Source organism: Macaca fascicularis, chromosome 5 (assembly GCF_037993035.2).
Source record: "Macaca fascicularis isolate 582-1 chromosome 5, T2T-MFA8v1.1".
In the NCBI taxonomy this organism is placed as follows: Eukaryota; Metazoa; Chordata; class Mammalia; order Primates; family Cercopithecidae; genus Macaca; species Macaca fascicularis.
The window spans coordinates 107,548,871-107,564,919 of NC_088379.1; the positions used below are offsets into that span (position 1 = coordinate 107,548,871).

At 34.7% G+C, this 16,049-nt stretch overlaps 1 protein-coding gene across 6 annotated transcripts in view; it reads left to right on the top strand.

Annotated features, from left to right (window-relative positions):
- BANK1 (B cell scaffold protein with ankyrin repeats 1) overlaps nucleotides 1-16,049 on the top strand; it is a 315,442-nt gene that overhangs the window by 87,509 nt on the left and 211,884 nt on the right. The gene's annotated exons all lie outside the window — the stretch shown is intronic.

Below are 16,049 nucleotides of genomic sequence, written 5' to 3' on the forward strand. Positions count from 1 at the left end.
GTTTTGGTGTGGGTGTCCTTCTGTTTGTTAGTCTTCCTTCTAACAGTCAGGACCCTCAGCTGCAGGTCTGTTGGAGTTTGCTTGAGGTCCATTCCAGACTCTGTTTGCCTGGGTATCAGCAGCAGAGGCTGCTGAAGATAGAATATTGCTGAACAGCAAGTGTTGCTGTCTGATTCTTGCTCTGGAAGCTTCGTCTCAGAGGTGTACCCAGCCATGTGAGGTGTGAGGTGTCGGTCTGCACCTAGTGGGGCATGTCTCCCAGTTAGGCTACTCAGGGGTCAGGGACCTGCTTGAGCAGGCGGTCTGTCCGTTCTCAGATCTCAACCTCTGTGCTGCGAAAACCACTGCTCTCTTCAAATATGTCAGACAGGGACATTTACATCTTCAGAGGTTTCTGCTGCTTTTTTTTTAGCTATGCCCTGTCCCCAGAGATGGAGTCCACAGAGGCAGGCAGGCCTCCTTGAGCTGTGGTGGGCTCCACCCAGTACGAGCTTCCGGGTGGCTTTGTTTACCTACTTAACCTCAGCAATGGCGGGTGCCCTCCCCCAGACTGGCTGCTGCCTTGCAGTAAGATCTCAGACTGCTGTACTAGCAATGAGGGAGGCTCTATGGGCGTGGGACCCTCTGGGCCAGGCATGGGATATAATCCCCTGGTGTGTGGTTTCCTAAGACCCTTGGTAAAGCACAGTATTAGGGTGGGAGTTACCACATTTTCCAGGTGTTATGTGTCTCAGTTTCCCTTGCCTAGGAAAAGGAATTCCCTTCCCCCTTGCGCTTCCCAGGTGACACGATGTCTCGCCCTGCTTCAGCTCTCACTGGTCGGGTGCACCCAAGGGCCAGCATCAACTGTCCAACATGCCCCAGTGAGATGAACCCGACACCTCAGTTGAAAATGAAGCAATCACCCATCTTCTGTGTCACTCACGCTGGGAGCTGGAAGCTGGAGCTGTTCCTATTTGGCCATCTTGGGTGCACCCATCAGTAAAAGATTTTTGAAATGATACCAAATAATTCTTGGTTATATTGCTTATTAGTAAAAAGGTATCTTTGTTTTGCATGTATTTATCCTTTTGCATATTTTACTTTACATATATTGAAATATTACTTTCATCTTCATGTCAGGTACACTTCTGTTTTTATTAAATTGCATGTATTATTCAATCTTTGATTTGCTGCCTGCAAATATTTGATACAACGTAAAGCCAGAAGGGTTTCAAATGAGGAAAGGTACACTTACGGAACTCTCATTGTGAGGAATTTCTCCCTGTGCTTCTCTGTTAATAGTTGCCTGAAAGGTTAATTTCTTCATTGAATTAAAGCTTAGATGTTAGCAGTTGTCTCCCTTAAGGAATTCTTCAGGCGATTCTTCCCACTGAGAGATACTGGGAAGTCTCCTGAACGTCAAAGAACGACTTTGACGAGTTGACAGAACAAGGCTTCGGTTGATCAAACACCTCAGAGCTAAAGGAGGAACTACGTACCCAGCACAAAGAAACTAAAAACTTTGAAATAAGATTTGACGAATGGCTAACTAGAATACCTAATGTAGAGAAGTCCTTAAAAGAACTGATAGAGATGAAAACCATAACACTGATAGAGATGAAAACCATAACATGAGAGCTACATGACAAATGCACAAGCTTCAGTAACCAACTCAATCAACTGGAAGAAAGAGTATCAGTGATTGAAGATCAAATGAATGAAATGAAGTGAGAAGAGTAGAGAAAAAAGAGTAAAAAGAAATGAACAAGCCACCAAGAAATAAGTGATTATGTGAAAAGACCAAATCTACGTCTGATTGGTGTGCCTGAAAGTGACAGCGAAAATGGAACCAAGCTGGAAAACACTTTGCAGGATATCATCCAGGAGAACTTCCCCAACCTAGTAAGTCAGGCCCACATTCAAATTCAGGAAATACAGAGAACGCCACAAAGATACTCCTTGAGAAAAGCAACTCAGAGACACATAATTGTCAGATTCACCAAAGTTGAAATGAAGGAAAAAATGTTAAGGGCAGCCAGAGAGAAAGGTCGGGTTACCCACAAAAGAAAGCCCATCAGACTAACAGCAGATCTCTTGGCAGAAACTCTCCAAGCCAGAAGAGAGTGGCGGCCAATATTCAAGATTCTTCAAGAAAAGAATTTTCAACCCAGAATTTCATATCCAGACAAACTAAGTTTCATAAGTGAAGGAAAAATAAAATCCTTTACAGACAAGCAAATGCTTAGAGATTTTGTCACCACCAGGCCTGCCCTACAAGAGATCCTGAAGGAAGCACTAAACATGGAAAGGAACAACTGGTACCAGCCATTGCAAAAACATGCCAACATGTAAAGTCCATCGATGCTAGGAAGAAACTGCATCAACTAACGAGCACAATAACCAAGTAATATCACAATGACAGGATCAAGTTCACACATAACAATATTAACCTTAAATGTAAATGGACTAAATGGTTCAATTAAAAGACACAGACTGGCAAACTGGATAAAGAGTCAAGACCCATCAGTTTGCTGTATTCAGGAGACCCATCTCACATGCAGAGATACACGTAGGCTCAAAATAAAGGGATGGAGGAAGATCTACCAAGGAAATGGAAAACAAACAAACAAAAAAAAGCAGGGGTTGCAATCCTAGTCTCTGATAAAACAGACTTTAAACCATCAAAGATCAAAAGAGACAAAGAAGGCCATTACATAATGGTAAAGGGATCAATTCTTCAGGAAGAGTTAACTATCCTAAATATATATGCACCCAATACAGGAGCACCCACCACGAAAGATTCAGAATAGTCAAAGCAACTCTAAGCAAAAGAAATTGGATAAATAACATTACCTGAATTCAAATATACTACAGAGCTATAGTAAATAACAAAAACAGCATGATACTGGCATTAAAACAGGTACATAGACCAAAGCAACAGAATAGAGAACCCATAACAAATCCAAACACCTACAGTGAACTCATTTTTGACAAAGGTGCCAAAAAAGACCTCATACTCTGAAACTACTGAAAGAAAACATTGGAACAACTCTCCAGGACATTGGTTTGTGCAAAAATTTCTTGACAAATATCTGACAAGCACAGGCAACCAAAGCAAAAATGGACAAATACAATAATATTGAGTTAAAAAGTTTCTGCACAGCAAAGAAAACAATCAACAAGGTGAAGAGACTACTCACAGTATGGGAGAAAATATTTGCAAACAACCTATCTAACAAGGGATTAATAACCAGGATATATAAGGAGCTCAAACAACTCTATAGAAAAAAAAATCTAGTTATCCAATTTTTTTAAAAAAAAGGGCAAAAAATCTAAATAGACATTTCTCAAAAGAAGATATACAAATGGCAAACAGGCATACAGAAAAGTGCTTAACATCATTAATCATTAGAGAAGTGCAAATCAAATATCATCTCACCCCAGTTAAAATAGCTTATATCCAAAAGACAGGCAATAACAAATGCTGGTGAGGATGTGAAGAAACCTGTTTGTTGGAAGGGAAATTAGTACAATCACTATGGAGTTTGGAGGTTCCTTAAGAAACTAAAAGTTAAGCCATCATGTGATCCAGTAATCACACTGCTGGGTATACACCCAAAAGAAAGGAAATCAGTATATCAAAGAGATATCTGCACTCCCATGTTTGTTGCAACACTGTTCAAAATAGCCAAAATTTGGAAGAAACCTAAGTGTCCATCAGTAAATGAATGGATAAAGAAAATGTTGTACTTATACACAAGGGAGTACTATTCAGCCACAGAATAGAATGAGATCCTCTCATTTGCAACAAAATGGATAGAACTGGAGGACAGTATGCTTAGTGAATTAAATCAGGCACAGAAAGACAAACATCACATGTTCTCATTTATATATATTGATTTAATATTCAAAACAATTGAACTCTTGGAGCTTCAGAATAGCAGGATGGTTACCAGAGGCTGGAATGGTTAGTGGGGGTTTGGGTGCGGGAGGTGGGGATGGTTAATGCGTCCAAGAAAAAAAAAGAAGAATGAATAAGACCTAATATTTGATAACACAACAGAGTGATTATAGTCAATAGTAATTTTGTTGTACATTTTAAAGTAACTAAAAAAGTATCATTGGATTGTTTGTAACACAAAGGATAAATGCTTGAGGGGATGGATACCCCATTTTACATGATGTGATTATTACACATTGTCTACCTGTATCAAAACATCTCATGTACCCCATAAATATATATACCTACTATGTACCCACAGATATCAAAGTTTAAAAGTTGAAAAACAAAACAAAAAATAAAAATAGAAAGTGAAATGAAAGTTACCCCCTCTTAAAATACTGTTTTTTATTTATGAAATTGAATAAATGATCTGATGCTTAAGAAAGTGTTGAACTCTAATAAGTGTCAGATACTAGAAAAATTAAGAACTTATTCTGTAAGCTTTTCTTCATTTTCTACCTCAGTAATACACCATGTTAATACATTTCTTTACTGACTTTTAACAGCATACAATTCCAGTCCTACCTTTAAGGAAATACTTGCTATTCAAAAAGGCCTGAGATAGTACCACTCTTTCAAAAGACTGCATATTGTTTTTCCTTTCCCTTTAATGGAAAGTGGCTGCATGGCATAGGTGCATTAGTTCTGAATGAGGCAGGAGCAAGAATTAGATTATTTTACAAAATCAGCAGTCACTTACTTCATGGAAGCTCTGTTTCCTTAGGGCTAAAGGAATGTCCTTATGTGTACAATGAAGACGCTAGAATATATTATCACCCAGATCACTTTCAACTCAAGTATTCCATAATTCTATGCCAAGAAAATTCTTAGATTGGGAATTACAACCACTCTCTATTCTGGAAGATTGACTTGCAAATATGTGGGCACTCTGTGTATGCTTTATTTCACTTTTATTTGCATTTCTTCTTAGCTCTGCATCCAAAGAGGAAGCAAATCATTCGAGTTCCATGTGTTGTCCATCACTTTTATTACTCGTTCCATATTCCTGATGGAAGGTTTGAGATGACTGGAGAAAGAACAGTCAATAAAATGCAGTTTGGAGATTTAATTCTGGATTCACTTTTTCATATTATTTGTGTCCCTTATTAGAATGGATCAATAAGAATAAGGCATATCTATTGAAACTTGTATTTTACTGATAACATAAGTGACATATCTTTTGTGCTGCGTTTCCACTTGTAATAATATTCAAGGGAAAATAATTCCAAATTGGGGTAGTTCAGATTTAATGATTATATTCACTTCAGTTACAAATCATTGAACTAGACAGGAACATACCACTTAGTACACTTATACATTTATTAAAAAATAATAAATTGGTTAACTTTAACAGCAGATATACTAGCTGTTGTGATAAGACAATATGTAGTTCTGAGTACAATTACTTAGCCATTAATACCCTTACTATTGATTCTCTACAATTTTTTAAACCTTATAAGCCATCTCAGTCTGTTTTCATAGTTATTGCCCCCATATTTTAACTTCTGTTTAGCTACTGTTAAGAATATATTTCACTAACGACTTATTAATTTATAGTTTCTTTTCATTCAGTGGCAATAAATACTCTCTTCACTTTCTATTTATTCCAAACTAAAGCATCTTCATGCTTCTTATGTAGCCCTGTCTCACTGGCTGAGGTTGGCTTTGATCACTACTGCGGAGGATGACTGTGTGCTGATGTGAGTGCTGCCTGTAACCAACCCCATTCAAGGGAAGGCTCTGCTTTTACTACATGCTTCTTTAGAGGGCTCATGTCTTTAACCAGAAGAAACGTTTTAAAACAATCCAGAAACACAAAGCACAAGTCAAACACAGTTAATAATGTTTCTTTATGACTACTATTCATAATGAGATAATTAGAGAAAATTAGAGGATCTGCTTCTGATAGGAACAAACCTCAAATCATCAATAACTTTTTGGAAATTAGAAGACTGAAAAATTCCTGTGCCAAAAATATGGTTGCTTGTATTTTCTAAAAGTCACCATGCAATCTTGTGGTCCTCTGTACTAATAACAGTTATAGTACAGTATCAATAATAAGATAAAGAAATAAAGTAGATATATCATTTGGAAACTCTGAACTCTCTTTGGAATTCTTAAATTATGCTTTTACAGTAAACCAAATCAAGACATAGGAAATAAGTAAAAGCAATATTTGAAAAGGAAAATGTAACTTCTAAGAATGCTTCCCCACCAATTCCCTATAGGTCAGCCATTTAATTTTGTTAACCTTGGTACCTTAGGTAGCAAAACACAAACAAGTATGCATCAATTATGCTCAAGTCTTTCCTAACAAATGCAATGGACGTTTTTCATGTCAATTTAACTTGAGTTTTCAGCAGCAATTAACACCTTTGACCAAAGTTACTGTCCTGATTCAATTTTTTGTTTTGTTTTGTTTTCTTCGCTTCCATGAGCCATTTTTTCCTGGTTTTCCTTTCACTTCCATGGTGCTTCCTTTTCAGTATTCTTTGTAGTTTCTTTATTCTCTGACCTACAAAATAAAGTTCCTAACTGGTCAAGTTTTGATTCTTTGACTCTCTTTATTCCTTAATAAATATTCCCTCTGCATGTTATCTCATTAATTCTTAAGATATATTCCAAATGTGGTTTCCTTTTAAACCCCATTTTTTCAGTGCTCTCTAACTCAGGAAATGCATCATCATCAATCCAGTTTAAAAACCGCAAATATAAGAGTCTCCTTAATACCTTCTTACATCCTTACTCTACAAATTCAGTCCACACTAATACATATCAATGTTACTTACTAAATATTGGCCACTTCGCTTTGTATCTTGACAGTTCTAACACTTTAGTCCATCGCTTTTTCTTTTGCCTAAACTATTATAATAGCCTCTTTATTGGTCTTCCACCATAAGTTCTTGCACACCTCCTACTATCTCAAATTCATAGTTTGGGAGTTTTGTTTGTTTTGTTTTGTTTTATTTTGTTTTGTTTTGTTTTCTGAGACGGAGTTTCACTCTTGTCGCTCAGGCTGGAGTGCAGTGGCGCGATCTGGGCTCACTGCAACCTCTGTGCCCTCTCCCCTTCCTGTTCAAGCGATTCTCCTGCCTCAGCCTCCCGAGTAGCTGGGATTACAGGCCCCTGGCTCCACGACCGGCTAATTTTTGTATTTTTAATAGAGACGGGGTTTCGTCATGTTGGCAGGCTGGTCTGGAACGCCTCATCTCAGGTGATCCACAGGCCTCGGCTTCCCATGATTACAGGAGTGAGCTACCGCGCCCGTCCTGGGAGGTTCTTTTAAAAAGGAAGTTCTCAGCATGTAATTCTGCTCCAACATTTCAATGGATTCCAATTTTGGGGTGAATTAAAATATTTGACATGAGCCACGTAGCCCTGCAGAGACTGTCGCTTCTCCTTCTCTCCAGTTTAATCTCATTTTTCTACCTCTCCCTGTGCATTCCAGGCACACTGTCTACTTAGCTCCTGGACCATGCCACGCAGTCTACTGCAGGGAATTTTGCATGTGTTCCTCTATCTAACTGAAGCACTTTTCCAGTTCCCCCTTTATTCTCACTATTTTCACCTAGTTAATTCTAATTGCTCCTCTAAATTCTTTATTCTAGTATCTCTTCCTCAGTGAATCCTTCCCTCATCTTACACAACTCCCTGTATATCTCTTTGTAAAACTGATCACATTCTAATTTGACATCTATGTGTGTGACATTTCTCAAATTAATGCCTGCCTTTCATTACCTCGGTCAATAAGGGCAAAGATACTATCTACAGTTGTGCTTTGGCTAACAATGGGAACATGTTCTGAGAAATGCATTGTTAAGCAATTTCATCATTGTGCAAACATCACTACGTGCAAACATCACTCAGTGTACTTATCCAAACCTAGGCTAGGAGTATAGCCTACTACACACCTAGGCCTAGTATAGCCTGTTGCTTCTAGACCACAAACCTGTATAGAATATTACTGTACTGAATAGTGTAGGCAACTATAATACAATAGGAAGTAGTTGTATATCTGAACATATCTAAACATAGAAAATACAATAAAAATATAATATAAAATATTTTTAAAAGGTGCATTCATAGGCAGCTCTTATAATTTGGAATCGCTGTTGTATATGAAGTCTGTCATTGACCGAAATATTCTTATGCAGTACATGGCTGTATTTAGTTCTCTGTTTTATCTCCAGGACCAAGGATACTGTAAGACACATGGCTGCTCAATAAATACTTTGTTGGGCAAATAGTAGGTGAAACAATTTTATACATTAAGTTTCCTACCCAGTTTCAAGTGATCCACTTATTAGAGCCCTTTGTTCCAGTTGCCACTAGCACAGGCACAACCCCTTTATGAGGAGGCAATGGGACTACTGGCTGAAGCAGAAACAACAAAGCAAAGAAGGGAAGGACCAGAAAGGAAAGAATCAAATGAATATAAGCAAGATGGATTCTGTTGCATAGCTTGGAACCTATCTCCCAAAACACACTAAAAAAGACATTTTAAAAATATTTTCAATAAATCATGGCATCATTTATAGAAAGCATTTTTGAGAGACATTGTTTTGAGTATGTTATTGCTATGTTTGTTTTAAAACTTCTGTCTTTAACAGTACCTTGTTACAAAATGGTTACTAAAAAGAGGCAAAGGTAAGAAAGGGCATGGTTCTTATGCTTTATTTAATGCCTACAATAGAAACACTTTGGTGTGTCTCTTACATTATGAATGTCATTAAGTATCTCCATTAATAGAATCTGTTCAAGTTTGGTTGAACAATCTGTTCAAAGTTAAACAATCTGTTCTAAGTTAAAACTTTGAGACCTTTTGACATTAGGAATTAATATATTGGGGTGGGGAGCGTGTTGAAAAACTCAGCACAATCAAGTTTCAGTCAATACTTCAGAAGTGTATTAAGAAAACTTTAATCAGATTGTCTTTACATAAATTATGATGTTCATGTATTTTTCATGATTGATGGGGATGCTAGTCATTCCCCAGTATTTTTTTTTCCTTTCTTACAGCACAATATAACGTTCATCTGAGCACATGGAAATACTGCATTTCCTCCCTTGAAGCTAGGTGTAGCCATATAACTAAGTGTTGCTCAATCGCATGATATGTCAGTAGAAGCAATACGTGCAAATTTATGAGCATGTCCTTAAAAGACGGGTGGAGTCATGCTCTCTCCCTCACTGGCTTTTTCTTTTGACTGGTTTGAATTCAAACAAGGAAGTCATGGATGAACCTTCTTGTACCATGAAGGTGACATATAACAGTGAAACTCTAGACAGAAAGGGCCTGGATGCCTAAATCCAGGGTTTCTTTCTTGTTTAGGCCACTATCACTTTGGGTCTCTCTATTGCAAAAGCGAAATCTGCATTCTAACTAATTTAAAAGCTATGTGTTATTTAATTTAAGAATTTAGAAATAATAAACAGACTGTATTTTTTGTCAGTGGAAAAGCCAGTTTGGGAGGTCACATCTCCTTATTGCTAGACTTACATGCTCTTCTTATATCATGGTTACATTTCATGAGTTTTTGTATCCAAGAGTTCACATAATAGTATTTAGAGAAAAATAGAATTTTTACTGGAAATTTTGCATTCTACATTTATAAGATTACATTTAATATTTACATTTAAACTTCTAAAAAATTCTGTCAGTTAATTATTATTGAGATTCATAGCTAATGAGTCCTGGAGCAGGCATTTAAATGCAGGTTCCTTGAATCTCAAAACACATTTTCTTCATGTTATAATACCACTTGCAAGTATTTAAAGAGATTCTACAACTATATGAAGACCTAACCAATAATACATATACAATAATTTGCATTGTTTTATATGTTTGTTTTTGTATTTATAGCCACAGATATTGCAATTCAAAGAAATGATTCATTCAAAACAGAAAATTAAGTTGATAAAAGAAAATGTCTCTTTTAGATTTATACATTTACATTATTATTTTAAATTAACTGCTTTGAGCTGAGCATGTATAAAGTTTAAAAAAAAAATCTTTGCATAACCCTAGAAAATATTTGCTTTGCTCTTTTTTCTATCATTTTCTTTATAAGCTACAGTAAGATTTTTTTAAGATATGTAAACTATTTATCAGATTTCACTTTAAATGGCTGTTTTGGCTCTTTTTCATGGCACACATTTAAGAACAGAGGAACAAACGAGATGACCTTTCTTTTACTAGTGAAACTTAAACAAGCACAACAATTTGTTATAAGAAGAACAAGGCTGTTTTCAGCTCAACCGTTGACTTTCCTTTTAGATACTTCTTGGCCTACCTCCATTTATGGAAGCTAGAAAGACCAGATTCCAACATTTTTAACTAACCTTGCAGTTAGACATGTCACGTGAGAGAGTTTTCAACGAGACACAAGGGGACATCTTTGGAACTTTTACTTTTCTGATTAAACAAAGAAAAAGAATAGATATGGTTGGCTGTAGCCCCCTCTCCCAGTACCCCCACCTCCCACGTACATCACTTTCCTCCCTCTTTCTGGCTAAACATCAGTGTAATGTTGGGAACTGCAGTGGTCATCTTGAAGCCATGGGAGCATAATTTATTCTTTACTTAAATACTATTTCAGATTTTATTCTTCTCTCCAGGACTAGAATGTAGGATTAAATTTAGTGTCTTTAGAATGTAAAGATCTAAGTTAGAATCTTTATTTACCACTTATTAGCTCTGCAAATTTGGGTGTTACTGAGATTTTTGTGCCATGATTATCACCTCTATAAAAGTAGACATTCAGAAAAATCTACCTTGCAAGATGTTATAAAACTTAGAGACAGATTATATAGAGCCTAGCACATTAGCAGTGCTCCACATGTGGTAGTTATTACTATTAGTTAAACTGTTTGAATCTGTTCATTGCATGCTTATTCCTATAACATATATCCTTTCACAGTACTCCAGTGATCTGAACTATTTTCCAACTATTTACGTTATGTAATACTGTCCTAAAATGCTTTGAAAGCCTCTTGATGCCATTATGCTCAGTGTTCACACCCCTCATCAAAGAGAGGAGTGAAGTCCAACTTCGAAGGGATGCTTTTATGTAAATATCTATATATCTCAAGGAATTCAGTTTTGTGTAATAAATATTTAGGGGGATTGTTAGTATTTAATTAAACTTAATTTTTAGATAATAGTACATTGATATATAGTTGTAGGTTATATAGAAAGGGACTGTGTGTTACGGTAGTTTGCGTTTTTCAAGGACTTGGTTCATTTCATCTAAATTATCAAACTTATGTATGTAGAATTTTTCATAGTACTCCTTTTTATTCTTTTGATGTCCGCAGGGTTTGTATTGATATCTTTTGTTTCATTTGTGATATTTGCAATCTGCATTTAATCCCTATTTTTCTTTGTAAGTCTTGCCAAAAGTTTGTCAATTTTCTTGATCTTTTAAAAGAATCACTTGTTACTATAATTTTTCTTCACTGTTTTCATACTTTAAATTTTGAGTTCTGCTGTTATATTTATTGTTCTCTTCTGCTTGCTTTGAGTTTATTATGTTCTTTTTATGCATTCTTGAAGTAGGAACCTGGATAATTGATGTGACACTTTCTCTCTTTTCCAATGTATTATAAAATTTTCTCAGCCCTCCTTTAGCTATGTTCCAAAAATTTTGATATGTTGTATTTCGCTTTCATTCAGTTTAATGTATTTTTAAAATTCCGTTCAGTTTCTTTTTACTCACAGATTACTAGGTAGCATGTTGTTTGGTTTCTTATTGTTTGGGCGCTTTCCTATGATCTTTCTCTTAGGGATTTCTAGATTGATTCCATGTGGTCAGAAATGACACTGTATGATTTAAATTATTCTAAATTTGTTAATATTTGTCTTACGTCTGAGGATATGATCTATCTTGGTATAAGTTTCTCAAACCCTTGGAAAGAATGTGTATTCTGCTGTTACTGGATGGAGTGGTCTATATATGTGGATTGATGCTGATTGGTTAGAGCATTGGATGATACTGTGTTTGAATTTATTTTTTCCTGATTTTCTGTCTACCAATTGTAGAAAGAGAGATGTGTAAGTCACCACTGTCGTTGTGGAGTTGTCTGTTTCTCCTTTCAGTTCTGTCCATTTTTCCTTTGCATTTTTTTGAAGTTTTGTTTTTCGGTGCATACAGATTCAGGATTACTATGTCCTCTTGATGGATTGATTGTATCATTATATAATGTCCCTTTCTGTCTCCTGTAAATATTTTTTGCTCTGATGTCTATTTTATTGATATTAATATAGCCATTTTTGCTTTTCTTTGTAATCTTTGCATGCTATATCTTTTTTATTCTTCTACTTTCAACCTGATAATTTTACTTATTATAAATATTATAAAAGTATTATAGTTTTATTTACTATAAAAACCTGATAATTTTATTTATTATTTTATTTATTATAAAAAATAAATAAATTTTATTTATTATTATAAAGAGAACATATAGTTAAATCATATTTTTAAATCCACTCTGTTTTTTTTTAATTTTCTCTCTGTTTTCATTTCTGTTTTTTTGTTGTTGTTGTTGCTTTCCTATGTACTATTTACTTTTTAAAGAAATTCACTTTGATGTATCTCTGGTATTTTAAGTGCAACTATTTGCACAACTTTTTTAGTTGCTGATGTAGGTATTATATTATGTATACAAAACTTATAGTCTAGTACTGTCTTCATTTTACCAGTTTGAGTGAAGTATAAAAATCCTACCTCCTTTGACTTCTTTTTACCCAACCCCCATTTATAATATAAATGTCTTAGATATTTTGACCACATATATTTAGAACACATAAGACAGTGTTATACCTTATCTTTAACTGTCAAGTATGAGTTAGAACAGAGAAGAAGGAAAGCCTATCATACTTACCTATACTTTTGCTTACTGTGTTCTTGCTCTCTGATGTTCCAAAAGGTCTTCTTTCATTATACACTTATGGTTTAGAGCACTTTTCTTTCTCCATTATTTTAGGACACATCTGCTGATAACAGATTCCCTTAGTTTTTCAAAGCAGAAATGCTTTGATTTTCTCTTCAGTCCTGAAGGGTATTTTTGCTGGGCATAAGATTCTGGGTTGATAGTTCCTTTCTTTTAACACTTGAGAAATATTTTGCCACTTCTTTCTGCCCTTCATAGCTACTTCTGGCAATCTAATTGTTTTTGCCATATAGATAAAGTGTTATTTATTTTTCACTTTTTTCAAAATCTTTTCTTTGTATTTAGTTTCCAGAAGTTTTGTGATTAGTCTTGGCTTGGAATTTGGGGGGTTTATCCTGATTTTGCTTTTCACAGCTTGCTCTGTCTATAGGTTTATGCCTCTTGCCAAATTCAGAAAGTTTCTAGGAATTATTTCCTTGTCTACTTTTTCATCCCCACCCTGTTTCTCATCTCTTCCTGGGACTCTGATCACAAGAATGTTCAATCTTTCTTTATAGTCTTACAAGTGCTTGAAATTCTGCTTATTTCTTTCAGTGTATTTTCTTCCTATTGTTCAGACTGAGTAATTTTTATTGTTCTGTCTTCAAGTTCGTTGATTGTTTCCTCTGTTCTCTTCATGTCACTGTTAAGCCTACCCAGTGAGGTATAATTTTGATTTTTGTATTTTCAGTTCTAAAAATTCTAGTTGGTTCTTCTTTGTATCTTCTATTTATTTGCTGAGAATTTCTGTTTTCCTGATAAAGCTTTCTATTTTTTATTTGTTTCAAGCATGATTATAATTGCTTGCTGAACTATTTTTTTTTTACCAGAGCTGTTTTCAAACCTTTGACAGATAATTCTAACGTCTTCATCCTCTTGGTGTTGGCATTTTTATTGGTCGTTTCTTTACAATCGGTTTGCAATCTTCCAGATATGTCATATAAAAAGTGTTTTCTACTGAAAGTTGGACATTTTATTTGTATTTAGAGAGAGGAAAAAGGAAAGTAGGACTACTACATATTTCCAGAAGTCAAGTCTGTAATTCTGAATATTATTTAAAATAGAATTTATATCTTTATTATATTTATATTTTCTAGTTAGGAAGAAATACTAATAACAACAAACTTGTTTATCAGAAATAAGTGTAAATTTATGTAACAGTTTGAGATTCAAATAGAGTTGTGATTTATAAATACATATGCAAATGATTTTTAAGTTACATTCATCAATCCCTTATTCCCTCATCTGGAACTAAAAAAATTTTCTTGGGAGTAGTCTAACACTTTCTTCATACACATAAAGCATTGTTTTTTAACCAGACTTTTGCCTATTTCATTTCTCAGTCTGTTTTCTGTTTTCTTTTTCCATTATTCTCAATAAATACAGATGCATGTATGCATGTATATGTGTATGTTTATATGTATTTATTATGGATATGTATTTAATTTGTTCTATAACAAAATAATAACACTAATATAATTTCATCATTTTATTCTATTCTTAATTTAACATCAAGTTCATTAACTAAAGTCTTAGGATAAATGTGATTTTTGATGAGCAAACTTTATACTATTTTATTTCAATCTTCCTTTTTGAAAGATTTGTACAATTGTATCAGCTTCATCAAATGTTCTTTGGGTTGTACAATTTATTATAAGGAGAGAAACATTCTAATTTATGTCATTTTAAAATTTCAATGCCAATGTTTAGAAATGTTGCATATTGTGTCTTTGAAACACAGTTTTAAAAGGAGCATAACTACTCAAGTCAGATATTTTTGGTTAGGTTGTCTTCTAGGGTGAAATCTTGGGATTATTTTTCACAGCCATTTCTGTGATTTTTCACATCTTTGTTTTGTGTTACCACTTATTGATAGCAAGCATAATACTATGATTATTAAATTAAAATAGAAGTGATTAGATCCAACTATTTTAAGAGTTATCTGTATTCTTTCCTAATTGTCTTTGTCTATGTAGCGACCTTTTTTTCTGATTCTGAATACATTGCTACTTTATTTTTAAAATTCATTATATTATCTATAGCATTTCTCATGTTAAAGTGCTGTGGTACCCTCCATGAGAAATGGTAGTTTTCATATTCCTAGTGGGAACTCTTGCTCTTTTGAATTCTCATCTGTGTTTTAGAATCTCAGATCTGGAAGGAATCCCAGAAGCTATTTTATGCCTAACTTATACGTGAGTGTAATAACTCTATGCCACACCAATCTCTATCCACTAGATTTTGTATATTTTTAAGAAGAAATAGTGAATGGATCTCCTTATGTAAAAATGTCAATGGCTAGATAATATGCTATGCAGAACTGTCAAGGCCATTGACACAAATTTTAAAGAAAATTTACAAACTAATGTTATGATTTCCATATATTCAAAATTTCTCTCATCAGTTTGTATCACTAAAACACATTTTTTTAGCTTTAGTATAAAGTGTGAACATATTACCAATAATTTTTTGCCCCACTGCTTCTTTCAAAGGCTTCCTGAAGAGATTAAAACAGTAATACGAACTAATATAAAATTGTGTCATCTTCATTTATAGGATAGGTTGCACTGAATATAAATACTCAACATATAAACTATCATAATTATGCTGAAACCTAAATAAGTTTAATTTATTTCACATAGCAAATGTTTCCACATTAAGCATTATAGGCCTGAAACAATCACTCATTGTGTACAAAATGAATTGCAAACTTATCAGGTGTTTAAGGCCCTATCTGAAATACCCACTTCCTTTTTATCTCTCATTCTTCTGTATTCTTATGAAACATAGTGTCCTTAACCAGGCCATGCATATGATACCTGCATGCCTATATGCAATTTGTTTGTTTAGTCTAGAATGCTCCTTGTGTGTATGGTCATCTCCATTTGGAGCATGTCTTCCATAAAGCCTTTGCTGGCCAGTTCTTTCTTTGTGCAACTGAGGTAGTTTCCTTTTGCCCACACTATACCTAACTCATAGTGACTTTCAACATGGTACCAGGGACTCTTCATTGCCCATATGTGATTACATTACTGAATTTTTGGAAGGCAGAGTTTGTTGTCACATTTTCCCTTCTTCTTTTTTAAAAAAATATATTCCAGAGCTAAGGGCTTTGCATAGTCTGTGGTGTTTA